Source organism: Chelonoidis abingdonii, chromosome 9 (assembly GCF_003597395.2).
Source record: "Chelonoidis abingdonii isolate Lonesome George chromosome 9, CheloAbing_2.0, whole genome shotgun sequence".
Taxonomy (NCBI): Eukaryota; Metazoa; Chordata; order Testudines; family Testudinidae; genus Chelonoidis; species Chelonoidis abingdonii.
The window spans coordinates 34,056,173-34,072,498 of NC_133777.1; the positions used below are offsets into that span (position 1 = coordinate 34,056,173).

At 48.9% G+C, this 16,326-nt stretch overlaps 1 protein-coding gene across 1 annotated transcript in view; it reads right to left on the reverse strand.

Annotated features, from left to right (window-relative positions):
- NTN3 (netrin 3) overlaps window positions 1–15,285 on the reverse strand; it is a 100,074-nt gene extending 84,789 nt beyond the window's left edge. Inside the window, exon 1 of the mRNA XM_032799399.2 lies at window positions 14,804–15,285. The gene's annotated coding sequence lies outside the window, so the exon portion shown is untranslated. The remainder of the gene's footprint in view (window positions 1–14,803) is intronic.
- Window positions 15,286–16,326: the final 1,041 nt, after the last annotated feature.

Genomic DNA, 16,326 nt, shown 5'->3' on the forward strand with positions numbered 1-16,326 from the left:
TTTGGAAATCTTTCCTGCATCATTAACAAACAATCCGTAACGCAACAGCATCCATCCAACAGCACATCTTCATTACAGAGCAAAAGAAGGCAAAGACGTAACATCTGGGCGTAAGCCAAGCAGCAATGACGGATGGATAATGGGGGAGATGACCGGAGCCTTTGTCTATTCATTGCCAGATCTTTTAACATTTGCTCTTTGGTTATTTTGGTTTTTATTCTGTAATATTTTTGTAGAGCAAGTGTCATTTTGGGGCAGCGGCAGCTGGACTCCCCTGGAAAACACTTCCAACCTTAACTCTTTCTAAATGAAGTTTTTGTTTGAATGTATGACATTCTTTCCTCTGCAAATGCTTTGCTTCGTTACCGCCCCATTGCAATGCTGGAGACCTTTAACATGCCAGAAAAATGCTGGGTATAACTGGAGGCGGGGAGGGGTAACACCTCAAAACCCAAAACATTACCAGCCTGCTAAATCTCCTAGTGTCAGGCACCCTGAACCAAGATGCCTGCATCACTGTGTCCTTCTGTGTCCTGCCCGCACAATGCACTAGTGTAACTATCCTGGTGCAAACCCCTAATGCAGACAACTGCTCCATCACCACAAAACAAGGTTTGCAGCAGTGTGATTTCCCCTGGTAATTTGCTTACTAGCAGTAGATTGGGTGATCGTTTCAGTGCAATAAGGCTGATGTAGTTATAACACCATTGCAAATTTTCCTAATGCATACAAGCTCCCAGCCTCTCTAACTCCTTCTCTCCAAATTCACTGGGCCCTTTGTCAGGTTCTCCCTGGTGCTGCTGTCCTAACTGAAATGTGCAGATGGTCACTGGCTTCTCTGTCAAGAGCATTAGTTTAGCCTGTCTGGTGGCTTCCTTCCCTTTACGGGCACAGTCCGGATTTGCAGCGCTGCTGGGATCAAACAGCAAAAACACAGTGGAAGAGAAAGAACAGGATAATGCTGACTGTAGGAAATACTCCTGGCAGGGCCAGCAGACACAGCAAAGCAGCTAGCTGGTCTGTGACTGAACCCTTGATTTATAGCAGGGTGGCTGCTTCATCAACACCTCCCAAGGGACAATGGCTGATCTGAGCAAGAGATGCATTACTGTGAGCATATGCAATCCACACATGCTCAGCAGCTCCCCCCCACACACACACCTCTAGTCAACACAGTCTCCCCCACTCGAGGCCAAGCACTCATCTCCCCAGTCTACAAATTCCCTTTAATCACCCCCACTTAATAAGTCTTAAACACCCTGCTGAGTGTTGTGGCCAGCACACACTGGATCGTCTGGCACCTTGGGCAGGGACTTCAATCCCCTTGGGGCTAATCCAGCAGCAGCCCAGACTCAGTACTCCCCAGCCCAATGCCAGCATCTGCTATTTCAGAGCTCATCTCAGGTCCAGACAGAATGAGGAGAGGAAAGCTGCAGGGAGGGAGAGGGAGAGAGAGAGAGAGAGAGAGAAGCCTTGCTGATTTCCCATCCCAAGCTCTGCCAGGAGGGGCAGGATGCTGCAGCTGCTCCTCTTCTGTCCAGTGTGCACTGGGAACTGTCCAGCAAAAGAGCACATGAGATCAGTGCTGAATCCTGATCTGAGGACACTGGAAAGCACCACCAGCTGCTCTTCCTCTCCTTCCAAGCTGCTAGGAGAGCTAGATCCTCTTGGCAGAGGACAATGCACGGACAACCCAGCTCACTCCATCTCCTGCCCAGCAGCAGAGAACCCCAGTGGTAACTCAGTGCTGGCCTGGCGGAGGGCAGTGCAAAGAGAACTCTTGGTGTTTACAGACTCCTTGCTCTCCCTGCAATGGGCTGTCATTCATTTCTTCCCTTCCTACAAACTAACAAGGCTGCTGCCATTGCACACTGTTGCTCAGCTGTGTGCGTATGCCACTGCGTCTGGTCTACCTGCAGGATGAGTTACACTATACCAGCTGTCCTGGGATGGGGGAGCTCTCTGGGGAAAGGAGCCATAGCACAGGAAGGAAGCTGTTTCTTCTATACCTTTCATTGTCTCTGAGGTCTTATGTCTTGCCCTCCTCTGATGTTGGACACTCCTTGGCCCCGATTCCAAGTGCAGTTCAACCTATTCCCAGGCTAAGGGGAACCTACTTAAAAAATAACAAAGAATCAACCTTTCCAAATGTGCCTGGCCCTCTCTCATGGAGATACTCCCTTTCCAGCACACCCAGTTATCCCAAAGATAGAGAGCTCACCCTGTTATCCTATGGAGACTCCAGAATATATACACTTAGCCCATCCTGTTCTCCTGTGCAGAAAGACCCTAACACACACAGCTCTCCCATTATGCCATGGGGAGAGAATCCAACCCAGATATATAGCGCACCCTGTTATCCTATGTGGAGAGAGTCCAAACAACACACTCAGCTCCTGTTTTCTCAGTGGAGAGAGACTACCACACACGTCTGTTTATGACATACCAGCATTCCTCCACTACACCACCAAAAGACCCCAATGCAGAGAGGTCACCCTACAAGGCCCCGGAGAGCCTCCCTACATCTCACCCTATTATGCTTCAGTTATTTATTACATTCGGAATAGCTTCTAATAGCAAATTCCTGTACAAGATTCATTTGTTCCCAGATGAGATTATAAACATTTAAATTTAACTCTCCCAATGTATCTTGCATGAGCACACGTGAACATGAGCAGCCAGGAGGAGACTGCTTTAAATCAATGAGTGAATAGAGAGGAAGGACAGTCTTGTGTGTAAGGCACTAGCTGGCAACTCAAGAACTGTGGCTTCAAATCCCTGAGTGACTTTGAGCAAGTTACTTAACCTGTCAGTACTTCAGCTCCCCCTCTGTAAAACAGAGATGACAATCTTTCCTTTCTCCCAGCAGGAGCTGTCTTGTCTCTTTAGATTGTAAGCTTTTGGGGACAGGGCTGTCTCTTGCTCTTTGTTTGCACAGTATCTAGCACTATGAGGCCCCAGTGAGGATCTACCATAATAATACTTAAAAAAACCCAAACTTGCTAATATTTGCAAGCCAGAACCCACCAGCAAACACATCAGTGTGTCTTCTACTGCAAAGACACCTTCATGATTCCACAACTGCATCATCTGCTGGCAGAGTGGTTTGATTTAAATCAAGGCAATTTAAGTCAGCCATTTAAATCACCAAGTGGAAAGCCTCAATTTAAGTCATTAATCAACTTTTTCATTTGTGCCTCAGGTAATTTTCTAAAGAAAGGTATTTTCTCACTGGTCGATATAACCATTAAACTATGTTGATTTGCAGCTAAATAGAACCTTCACATGAGATTTTGTACATCTTTTTGCAACATATGAGGGTACACAATAACTATATGCATTTAAGCAATTATATGGCATAATATTTTCAGATTGTTATTAATTGTACATTGTTAGTGTGTTAGAAAATGGTGAATGATATCTTGCTTATTTACCGACTAGGTAACTTTTTGCTCAAGATTAGTATCAGGCTGCATTAGGATAGTAATTGGAATTTAATTAAACACACAAAACAGCATATCAGATGTAGTTGTGATAAACAAAACAAGCCCTTAATACATTACAAGATCTATTGTGCTGTGTTTATAAAGTTTGACCTCAAAAGTTAGAATCGGGGGGGGGAAATCTCTCTTTATAATGAAAAGCAGCCTTTAATGCAAAGTTTTTGATAGCGGTTCATGGATTCAGCATATTTATTTTAATGTTTTAAGGGATTTTAAAATGTGTAGGCCTTAACATATTTTGTATTAAATTCAGACAATTTTAATCAGGTTTATTTTTTAAAGGAAAAATATTATAATTGAAATATAAATATTTAAATAAAAAATCAATTGAAATTAAAAAATATTTTTTAAAAATCAGATTTTTTAAAAAAAATCTCTGTTTTTCAACACCACCAGCCCTGCCTGCTGTCACACAATATTAGTGCAAAACCAGCCCATAGGTGCAAACAGCATAATCCCTGAGCCACATATCTATGGCTCTGCATCACAATGAAGATGGGGTCCACATGTTCACAAAGCAGCCTAACATGGTGATATAATCCAGGAGTGTGACCCACTTGGAAAAATCTCTGCCAAGGAGAAAGAGAGGCAAGAAGAAGGAATCCATAGTGAACAGTCGAAACCCTGATATAATGCTGCATCTGGGAGGAGCTGAGCACCCTCATCTCCCATTGACTCTGATGGGAACTGCCCCCACTTACACCAGGCTAAACTCAGCCTACAGAGAGTAAAATCAGAGGCCTGTTAAACCCCGTGTCTATGATAAAAACGTATCCTCCAATTCTGCTCGCAGTTACTCCAGTGTAAATCAACCTCTGCTCTACTGAAGTCACCCTGCTGTCAGACAGGAGTGAGACCAGGATCAGGTCCCTGGCTTGTAATGGGTTTTGGCGGCCTTTGGGATGGAATTAGCTCCTACCAGTGTTTCTCCATCTGCAGCACACCATCCTGGAGCGTCTGGGCCATTTTCAGTCATTCCCAGAGCAATAGGCAGACACGCCACTCGTATTATGACAAACCCTTTTGGCAGTAACCCTGAGAGATTCCATTCCCAAGGCTCAGTTTCCACACCACTCCAAAATAAAGAGGCACATCAAAGAGTCCAACTTAAAAAAACAGATCCTCTAGTGAAAGCTGCAAGAATAAACACAAGCACTAGGAACCAACAACGATTAATAATGGGCCCCAGCGGGTGCGACACAGCCCCACTGATTTCAATGGAGTTGTGCCCATCTACCCCAGCTGAGGGTCTGGCCTGAACTCTCACTATTAGTGACAGAAACGTAAAAGCCCAGACTGTGGCTGATCCTTATGCTGGCATGTAAGGGGGGTCACAATGAGCCACACCCCCCGCATTCTGTCCTCAATCCAGCAGCCAGCTACAATTGCACTGTGCCAAGGTTCCCGTTAGCAGCAACGGGCTGCGGCCAGGGCCTGACCTTGGACCTTGGTCAGATAAATGTTTCTTGCCCATCTCTCTCATTTTTTTGGCTTTCTGAGTCACGCTGAGTAAATATTTTCTCTTCCCTACAGAGGAGCAGATGCTTCTGCAACTCATTCAGTGGAAGGGCTGAGGGAGAGAGGCAGGACTGGGGCTGGAAGGCTTGGTGCCAAAACATTTGCTTCAGTTTTGGTTGCTGCTTCTGCCTCTCACTCGTGTCAAGCAATGAGCCAATGCTTGCAGACTAATGTATCAATGTTGCAGTGGCCCCACATGAATGGAAATCATTATCACCATCCCATAGACAGAGACCACACACACATCATCCAGAACTCACCCCAGGACATCAGTGAAAGAGATCTGGGGATTGTGGTATCTGCAGGCCTCACCTGCATATTGCAGATCACGGCAGCTGCAATCTGCTCCATTTGATACCTATTCAGCCTGACCCACAGACTGTTGGCAAGTTACCAGGGAGGCCCATGGTGGGGAGAAAATTTAGGGCAGCCCCTCCCCCAGTTAACAAGTCCAATGGAGACTCTGGAGGTTAGGCACAGTGGAAAGGACCTGAATGTGATCTCACTCATACCAGTATACACTGTGAGTAATACCACCAGCTCCAGCAAGTGCTTTTATTCCGCCAGGGGACAGGCTCTGCAGCCACCTCAGTGACAGCTGAGTCAGCACCTCTGCGGGCTGAGAGAGCCCATCATTAACTCTTTACCAGGAACAAGCCACCAGTGGATGTCTCGAAAGTGCCCTTTGGAGGCCTGAATTCCCATTACAGTTCCAGCTGGATATTTTCCTTGACTTGCTGTCCTAAACTGCCGTGTGGTGTTGCTGCACACTGTTAAACAGGTGCCACAATCCACCCTAGAGGTGGCTGCATTTTAGTGGTAAGTGACATGATTTCCCCTGCTAGTTTATTTTTTAGAGCCTTGATAGGATTTAAGGTTTAAAAGGAGTATTACATTTTTACATTAGAAATTAGTGTGATTTTAATAATCAAGTAACTATTCCATTAACACCTAAACACACTGCCTCTTAAAACATTTTATAAACACTAACTGTGGATATCCTTAATCTGCATGTCTTAAGGAAGAGAATTTATGGGGCCAGATTTTCAGTTTGACCTTAAATGGAACTTCTGTTTTACAACCACAGTTATGGGGGTATAAATAACTGCAAGATCAATGTGTGGCATTTAGATGTCTAACTGCATGTCCACACTAGAGTTGGAAGGTGTAAAATTCCCACTTAAGGAGATATATCTGCACTAGCTCAGTCCAAGTTAGCATGCTAAAAATAAAAGTGTAGCCATAGAGGTGTGAGTGGCCCAAGTGGCTAGCTGCCCTGAGTACCTCTGATCTCGGATAGGACTGTACTTGGTGCAGCTAGCCCCATCCTGCTGCTCGTGCCACTGCAGCTATGCTCTATGGGTTTGTCTACACTGCAGCTGGAAGCCAGTGTGCTAAAAATAACAGAGTAGCTGAGGGGAGCCCGGGGGGCGGCTCATGCTAGCCAGCTGAGTATGTATCCAGGGGGTCTAAGGCTGGTACTCAGGTAGCTAGCCTGAGCCACCACCCATGCTATCTCAGCTACACTGGTCTTTTTAGCACACTAGCTCAAGCAACTGGGGTACAACATGGTGCTTAGTTGTCTGAGTGGACAGCACGGTTCCCACAGGCTGCAGGTGCAGACAAAGAACTTGGTTTTAAAGCTCTTTCCCTGTGGGTCAGATTTTCAAAGACAGGTGCAATGGATGAGCCAGAAAAAAAGACAAAATAAGCTAAGCCGCATTGGTATCTGCAAAGGACCTTATGAGGGCACACAACAGGTTAGTGCAAAAGAGACCCTTTGTACATAATCCCTATTGTGGGTCAACAGAAGATTTTGAGCCCAGGACCTACAGCACCAGCCTAGTTGAGCAAAAAGAGCAACTAAATTAGCAGACAGCAGTACTAGATGGTTATCCTCTAGGTGAACCCACCACTAGAGCAGTGCATAACATACCACAGGCCAGTCTGTTACATGGTAGGTATGCGGCTCATTGTGCCATACGTGGAAAATGTGGCCATATCAGATTTACTTTATAGGAAATGGGTTATTGTAACCAAGACTAAATGAATTAGTGAAATCAGCCCAGACTCTCTGAACTCCGAGATGGAAAAGGACTGTCAGATCACCATCCATTCTACGCACCAGGATTGTTCCCCACAGGGCAGTTTCTACTGTTTTTATATATGGACAAGAATGAGAGTACAGTGCAGATAAAATGGATCTTTTTTCTCTGGGGGCAATGGGAACATAAAGCTTCATTCCAGGGGATTTTCACAGGCCCCCTTTTCCAGCAGCTCTCCAGGGAAACACTTTCCCTTATTTGGAATTAGTTTGGAAATGGAAAGTCTGGTCTCCTCTCCTGTAGCACTCTTCTGCTTGCCTGGCACACCCCCGGGGATTAGTTCCAAGGATCAGTGAAGGATGAGCTCGTCTGCAACCTTCCCTTTGCTCCAGCAGGGAGCTAAGATTGTCTGGAGAGGAGGGAGCATGTACGTGCTCTGTTACAGCGTGGCCAGGCCCAATGCCCTCCAACATGAAGATGCTCAATGACAATCAGCAAGAATGCATCCAGTGGCATTGGCGAGGAGCAGAGGGCCTTTCCAGAAACCTCAGTCACAAGAATATGGGAATCAGAGCAAGGTGGTGGTGGGGAATTCAGATTAAACAAGAAATTGCAGATTAACAAATAGATTCAGAAAGAGCCCATCTTCCAAAGTCCAACTGTACTTGACAGGTGTGGGCACCATCCTGTCACCAGCAAACCCTAGTGCCAGGCATCCCCCTTCCCTGGCAGCCAGTCACAGGCCTCATTGCCACACGGCCCCTCACCCCAGCACCCTGTCATGGGCCACGTGGCACCTGACCCCAGCAACCCATTAGAAAAAGCAGCACTTTATAGGCACCACTAGATCTGATTAAACTATTCATTTAAAATAATATTGATTATTATTTCAACCCAGAGTTCAGTTACAGAGCCCTGCCAAAGGAATCCCGACTCTGGGGGCTGTCTATATTATTCACAAGCATTCAACAACTGACTTTCAACCTCTGTGTTGTTTACCAGCTGTTCACTTTGACCATTCAGGATTAATTATCCACTATTTAGAAGAGATGATTGGTCACCTAGGCCAGATGGTATTGATTCTGCACATTGATTGGATGACTGAAGGTTTTTAAAAAGAGGAAAATAACAGGTGGCACAAGTGGGAATTTGGTTCTGATGTTGAAGGGAGAGGGAAGGGGTACCCTGGGGAGTGGGCTAGCAGCAGGTGAGGGGCAGAGAAGGGATATTGGGGTCTGTAAGGCGAGGGATAGGCAGTGTTCTTGTGCGGAAACGATTTAGATGTGAGAGCCTGAATGGAGGGGCAGCAGTGTTAGAAAGATAATTAAAAAATAAGGAACAACATATAAATCATCCAAGCCTTCATATGACGACTGCTGAGCTTATGCTCCTTCTGCTTGGTTTAGACTGGAGACCTACAGTGAATGTTGCACTTGTTCATTAGGCTTAATCTCGCTCATTATTCAGTGCTGACAAGATCAATGTATGGAGTCTGTCATAGTACCTCACCCCTTTTCTGCTTGGAAACAGCAGCTGGAGGAGGCGGTTACATTAGGAGCACAGAGGGGGAAGCAGGGACTGTGAAGAAGGTAAGACTGGCTCCAGCCAAAATCCCATCCTGCCCTGCCATGCTCCTCTAGCAGTCCATTGCTTATCCCTGGCACAGCGCCCCCCAGTGGCTCCACAAATCTTCTGGAAAAATTCCAGTTCCCAAGTGAGATGCAGCTGGGAATCAGAAAACGTATGAGGGTAAAGGTAAAACCATAGATGGGTGTCAGCTACTGGCGTATGCCCCGTTAATAGGATATGTCTGGTACCAGAACATGCCGGGTGCTGTCTAGTGACTAGTCCATATAATGAGAGAGTCCTTTCTCTCTTGCTCCCACCCTGCTCCATTGAAACACATGGTGAGAAATCAGCAGATTCTGAACTCTTCTTTGTAACAGGGGCTCCCCTTAAGCGGTGATCCGTCTAACATGGGGGTCCAGCCTATTTCACCCACAAGTGCTTTTCACTGCAGAACCGGCCCCTCTGCCCTCCCAACCCTTTTTGGCTCTGCTTCCTGTGCATGTTTAGCCCAGTGTCAGCTGTGGAATGTTTCTGTCCCCAACCTACAAGCAGAATGTGCCAAGACCAAACTCAGCTCCGGCCACGGATAAATCATTCCATGTGTTGCCAGGATAAAAACACAACTGAGAAAAATGTAAAATGAAAGGAAAAACTCAACACAAGCCAGCGGTGGGGTTTGACATAAGGTGGCAGTGCAGATAACAGTTAAACCAAACAAATGGACACTGGCCAAGGAGCTATATGCCTGGGACATCACCAACAGCATGGCTAGAAGAAAAGCTGGTGAGGTGCTCCAACAGTACCCCAAGGAGGACCAGAAAGAGACAGAGCTAATGGCATTTCCAGCACACCCATGGGAGAGGGTTAATGGAATGTTCAGTGTGCACAGGGGAGGTTGCTAATGGCACATGAACAGCATGATGTGCTATAGGTCAGTGGTGCTAATGAGGTTACTGGTGTTTCCTTATGTGCTCTGTCCCTCTGGCCCATTTTTAATTTAAATATCAGAAATTAATACAAAAAATATACATATATATATACATATATACACACACCATTTTTTTGCTCTTGATTTGGTCACATTCTGCTGATTCTCAGAGTAGAGTGGGTCTGGGGGCATCTGCTGTTCACTCCACAAAACATACATGTATGGATGCAAACACTATAATACAGGGAGAACATCCAAGAGACCCTTCCCTGGAACAGGCATTCACAGCATTGGACACTACAGTGCATTGTTGCAGACTAATGAGACAGTATTACACAAGCTGTGTGAAACTACAGTGGCACTACTAAGATATAAGTACAGGTAACACTAAACAGAACTTTATGGTTTAAACTACATAGGCCAGATCCTGATCTCAGTTACACCAGAATAAGACATAAGCAATTGCATGTAAATGAGCAGAATTACTCCCAAATTACGCTTGTGTCCTTCAGAATCTGGTCTAATTTCTCAGAACTTGGCTTACATAAATTTCAGTCTTGACATGGCGGTGGGAGGAGGGGAGAAAGTCTTCCATAAAGAGACCAGATTTCCTATGTTATCAAAAACAATGGAGAGAAATCCGTAGAGGCCCAAACCTGAACAAAGACAGTCACATATGCAGGGAGAGCTGCCAATGAATGGTTGCTTAAAAGCATTCCCATTCCCATTAGGAAGCTGCTTTGCAGAGTTTTTAGTACCATACGGAGAGAAAAGAACTGAAACTAGCAAGATCACAATGGCCATCATGATTTTAACCCTGAGATTCTGCCAACTCAAGCTTTGCTCACTGGACTCCCGGAGTAAAGACACCACACAGAAGGGGCAGGTTGGGATGACTTAGATGCACATACTGAAAAATTGATTCTGTTTCAGAGAGTGACCTAGTCTGCTGTATTCACTGACTAGCTCTTCACTCCAATGCTTACTTATGTGATTTCTCCCACTAACAACACTCCAAGCCCAGCAGTAGCTAAAGAAGACACCTGGAGCCACTGTTCTTCCAGGAGTGGAAAGCCAGGATAGCGCGGCTATCCCAACACTAAACCATTTAGTAACATCTAATGGTGCCCGACTTGTTGCTTTACACGACCTTAATCCTGGCCCAGCCGTCCTAAACCCCTTCACACATTCCTGCCGCATTGTTCCACTCTGTCACGTGTTCACAGGACTATCACTTGGTATGCAGAGGGCTTTATTACTGCTGATCCAATCCCAACTGCTGGGGCTGTGGGATTCTCACAGTTCTGCTGCAGAACTCCTATTGTTTTTGCCCCCATCGCGTCCCGTCCGGGAACAAAGTAATCTGGTTTCCATAACGTTCCTTGTTGCCTTTTCATAACATGCCGGGCACAGATGTTTAAAATAGACTGGCTGAATATTTAATATGTTATTAATAGATGACAGCTCTTGGCTGGCTTTGAAAGATAGCTCACGTATGGTACGGGGCGGCATATGACAACAGGTCCAGAAATCTATTTCACTCTGACATGAAGTTGATCTAATGTTTCGCCTTGGTTAATGGTAAGACATTTAACTCTCCTTGTGTCACATGGCTGCGTATTGTGCTTGAGTGCAGGCCAAGTCTGTGAGACTTAGAATAGATTTGATAGATGGACTCACATTTTTACCATCGTGGGCAAGACAGAATATGAAAAACGCTCTAGCGCCCTGTGCAGAACTTGGGGAACGGTGAGGGGAGAATGAGCTGCTGAATGAACTCTGAGTACTACCAGCTGCTTGGCGAATGTAGTAATACCAGGCTTTCCTAGGATGCAGAACACAGGCCCTGCTCCAAAAGCTGCACTGCTCTCAGGCCCTAGCATCAACACTCCAAGAGTATACTCACTCACAGCCTGGATTCCCTGATGCCTGTGAACCCCTGCCCTGAGCCCCGTGTCCCCTTGGGTCCCAGAACCTGAGCCGCCTGCCCTGACACCTGTGTCCCTTCAGATCCCAGAAGCTGAGCCCCCTGCCCTGACACATGTGTCCCCTCAGGTCCCAGAATCCCTGCCTGGAAGCCTGTATCGCCATAAGCTGTGAAACCTGCATCCCCCTGGGGCCCCAGTGTTCCCTGCATGAAAGCCCGTGTCCTCTCCGGCCTGGCTCTGGTACTCACACATCCCTTAAGCCCTGAACCTACTTCATGCCTTGTAAAAACCCAGCTCTGTGCCCAGCACTAAACCTGGACTCCTCTCAGTATGTGGGGCTCACATCCCCACCCTCCCCTGGGCTCATGCTCAGAAACCTCCCCCTTCCTCCTAAAGTTGTGCTTGGGGATCTATATTCCTCTCAGGCCATAGTACCCTGCTCCAACCCCCAACCAAACCTTGGTCTCTGGGACCTCCACACATAGCTGGGCTGTTCAACAGAAGCATAAAAGCACATCAGCTCCCTCTGTTTTATAAACGGAATATTGCAGAAAAAAAGGCAGTCCTTAAAGTTACCTTTGCGCTTGCATTCAACACTTACGTGAAGCCCCTGTCCCTGTGTCCCAGGCCCCTCTTGCCTATCCCCAGAATGCAAACAGACATGCAGGCTGTGTGTGAGGGAATGAGGCTAAAGCAACAACCCGGAGTCGGCCTCCACCTATCGCAGGTACACAGGCCTGGTCCCCACAGAGTCAGATAAACTGAAGATTGTGATTTTGGAATGATGTCGTTTGACTGGTGCAGCTTTGTGCTTGGACACTCAGGCCAGTTTAAACCTAGCTTAAAGCAGTTTAGTTTGCATTGCTAAATTCAGACCTGGGCCACTGACACTGGCATAGCTACATCACCCACCCCCCCAGAGCGACACAGCTGCCCCAGGAAGTGTAGTTGCAGCTGTGCCGACACCGGCAAAGCTAATGTCCTTCAGGGAGGTGGTGTTCCTTCCCTTGCAGAAGCACTCCTTCTGTTGGCATAGGCTGTGCCTATACAAGGGGGCTATGTGGCCATAGGCACGTAGGGCAGACAGAGCCCTTGTCCACACTAGGAAAGTATTACTGGCGTAGCTATATCCACACAGCTAGATCACAACAAACCCTTTGAACTGCCCAGATTGGCATACAAGCACTTCTCCTGGGATAGCTTATAGGAGTACCCTGACAGACGGTGATTCCTGCCAAAGCACTTCTTGTGCTGTTAGAAGTGCATCTACACTAGAGTTTATACCAGCACAGCTACGTTGGTAAAATAAAAGTCATTCCCCCTGCGCCCAACCAACACAGCGATGCTGGTACAAGCTTAAGACAGGCCTTGCAGGCACAAGATAACCTGAGGCCATGTCCGCACTACAATAGCACAGCTAGGGTGCTGGAGTTACAGTGCTGCAGCATGACACTTCCTACAGTGACAGAAGGAGCTTTTCTGTCACTGTGGGAACTCCACCTTCCTGAGCAATGGCAGCTGTGTTGGCAAAACCATTCTTCCGCTGAGCTAGCTGCATCTACGCCCAGGTCATGTCAGCAGAGCTACAACACTATGGATTTTCTCACCTCGAGTGACATAGCTATGTCCACCTAACTTTTAGATGTAGCCCAGGCCTGGTATAATGAGTTTTAAATGGCTGTAAGAGTTCGCACATGGAAGTTGCACTAGCTTAACTGCTCTGATTTAGCTTAGCAGTGCAACATCTAGGGCTAGACAAGCCTGAAGGATTTCCTGACAAAACCTGCCCTGGGAGAAGAGGGCCTCCTCTGTGTGTAACTTTACTTGGCATATTTCATTCATTAGCAGCCACCCTGTGTCTCCCACTGGGACTTTCTCACTCAACTCATTCCACTTGGCACTGCCACAGGGCCAGAAGCTGCAGGCTGCACTGGAATGGGCGGGCTCTGGCCACCCCACTCTGCAAGCTATCCCCCAAAAAGAAAGATGCCTGTGTCCCATTTCCCCGGGGTGCATGCCATGGGGACTTGGGGGCAGATATTGGATCAGGCAAATATATAAAGAAACAAGGGCTTCAATAGCCCTCCACCAAACGTTTCCTCCCAATTTACATCCCATCCCCTGATTAGCTGACTCTGAGTCTCTCTCTCACGTACACCTTCCTCCTTTACTCTGCCAACCCAAACGCCCAGCTCTCTGCCTTGCCAAGCCCCCCGGCCCAGCTGCAGCGGGCTCTGTCGGAGAAGCCACCTGCCCGAAGGCCTTTCCCTCCAAGGGGGAAGGCGCAGAGAGCAGCAGCAGGATGGGAGGGAGGAGCCCCCAGGTCGGAGGCTGAAGGGCCTCTCCCAGCACCTGCCTCCCGCAGCTAGGACCCTGCCGCCGGGCTCCGCACTTGCACAGGAACGAAAATAAAACAAGCGGCCGAGCGCTGGGGAGCCTGAGGCTCGCCACGGAGCTGGCCCAGGAGAGAGGCAGAGAGACCAGCGCCCTGCGCCCTTCCCCATCCCGGCTCAGGCCAGCTCCGATGCAGCAGCCCGGGAACTGCCAGGGGCTCCTGGAGCCGGGGCTCCCCGCCCTCATCCCGGGGCCGCTGGAAGTCCCAGTGCGGCTCGGCCGCTGCTGGCACGGGGCCAGGGCCGGCCAGCCAGGAGCTGTGGCGGTCCCTCGCCAGGCAGGCTCTGCTCGGGGTCCCGCCCGGAACACGGGGCTCTAGAGCAGCCCAGCTGGCAAGGTCCCGCCCGGGGAGCTCCGCGTCCAGCCCCTGGCGGCTCTCCAGCGGCTCTGCATCCGGCAGAGCCGGACACAGCCTCCGGCTGCGGCCCAGTTCTCCGGACCCAGCCCCAGAGCTCGCTGCCCCCCGCCTGGCGGAAAGCGGAGCCTGTCACACGATCCGCAGCGCCGGGGGGACAGCCGGCTGCTAGAGCTGCGGCGCGTTAGCAAAGGAGCGGGGCGGGCGGAGACTGGGGAAAAGTTCCATCTCTGCTGCGCTTGCGGAACGGGGCCGCGAACGGATCCCACAGGAAAGCCAGGCAGGGGGAGCCCAGGAGAACAAGGGAGCAGGAAAGCATCGAGGGCAAAGGAAAAGCGCATTGAGCGGGGGCTTCACTTGGAAAGGGCGGAATTAGCAGGGGGTGCGCGCCCCAGATCGCTAGTAAGCGAAAGAAATGGGCCCCCTCCCCCAAACAAGCGTCGGAGCATTGGGAACTGACAGGAGACAGGACGCAACCTCCCCCCAGCCCAGTGTAAGATCTCTCCCCTCGCCTTAGAATGAGAAACGCTGTCAGAGACTCGTAGGGCTGGAAAGCAACTTACTAGGAGCCCGGCAGGTAGACGGTTCCTGGTAGCGCGCGGGTCCCAGCAGTGATGCAGCCGAAGGGGTGTAATTCCAGACGCCAAAGCCCTTTCACACAGACGCGGGGGTAAGATTTTTGTTTATTTATCTCGTGGGTGGGGGTAAAGCAAAGCCAAGCCCCCGCACGGTGTGGTCTGCAGCAGCCCCTCGCCTGGTCCTCGAGTCCCTTGGCCGCTTCTCAGGGTTCTCTCAGCTGCTGCACTCCTCCTTTCTCCTGGATCTCACTGAACTGCTGCGGGGAGGGACGAGAGAAAAAGGGAAGAGAGGAAAAAACATAGGCAAGAGGGAAGAAACTGAGCCCCAGCTGCTGCCTTGAAGCGGAGTAAAAAGGTTTCAATAAATCCAGGGGTTGAAAAGAAGGGAAAAGTCAACTCCCCGAGGAAATCAGAAGCAGATTTCAAGACATTTAATCACATGCAGGGAGGTGTGTGTGTGTGTGTGATGTGGCTTGCCTCCTCCCTCCTACTCCAGCCCTCCCTCTGCTCTCTCTTTTCTGCTCTATTGAGAGCAGGGGCTGCCTAAGCCATCCCCATTGCAAGACAAGGCAGAGGGGAAATGCAGAGGAAATACAGGAGGAAAGCAATGTCAAACGTATTTGGAAAGGAGCAGAACCAAGTCAGGCCAGCGAGCTGAAAGGGGAGGCGGATGGCAGATGGGGGGCAGAGGAGAGTGGACCAAAATGTTTTAGGAGAGGGGGGATGCTAGCAGGAAAGCTCAGCAGAGAAAAGCGAGGGTATGGCAAAACAGAGCAGGGGCTAGGAGGGGTGGAAGAGTGCCTCATCTCCAGCTCCTTTGCAAAGAGTGAGAACAGGAAACTTTCCGCTTCACAGGCACTTGGATTCTTGGAGGTTCTAGGAGATTGAAAAGGGAGGGGCTGGTTGGAGGTTCTAGGAAATTGAAAAGGGAGGGGCTGGCCTGGGGGAGGCTGGGCTCAAGCTAAACACTGGGTCTGGAGGGGACAGTGTCAGCAATGTCCAGTACTCAGCTCTCCTGTGTGGGGTGCATTTCCCAAAGGGGTGGGGGAGGGATGCTGTCACATAACCATCATGGTGCCAGAGGATGCTGCTGTGGCCTTTACACCAGTGACACTCACAGGGGAACCCCTGGCAGGTTCTAGGAGTCCCCAGCTCTGGTTGCAGTCCCTGGGCATTGCAGTCATTTTAGGCTGTTTCGGGGCAGTGAACTGGCCTCAGAGACCTGGGTGATGTACACTGCTGGCCTAGGCCAGTGTCAGCAAAGGTGCATCCACAGACATCAGCAGCAAACTGGGGCCTTAGCTAGAGATTGTCTGATCTTATTTGCATATCCAAATAAGCTGCCTAGCTAAATGACACCCTTGATATTCATGCACATGACTGGTGCAGGGCTCAGACACAAGGGGAGAGGAAAGCTGCCATTAGACACTGGTTTCATAGATTCCAAGGCAGAAGGGACCACCAGGATCAGCTAGTCTGACCTGCACAACACAGGCCAGAGAACTGCC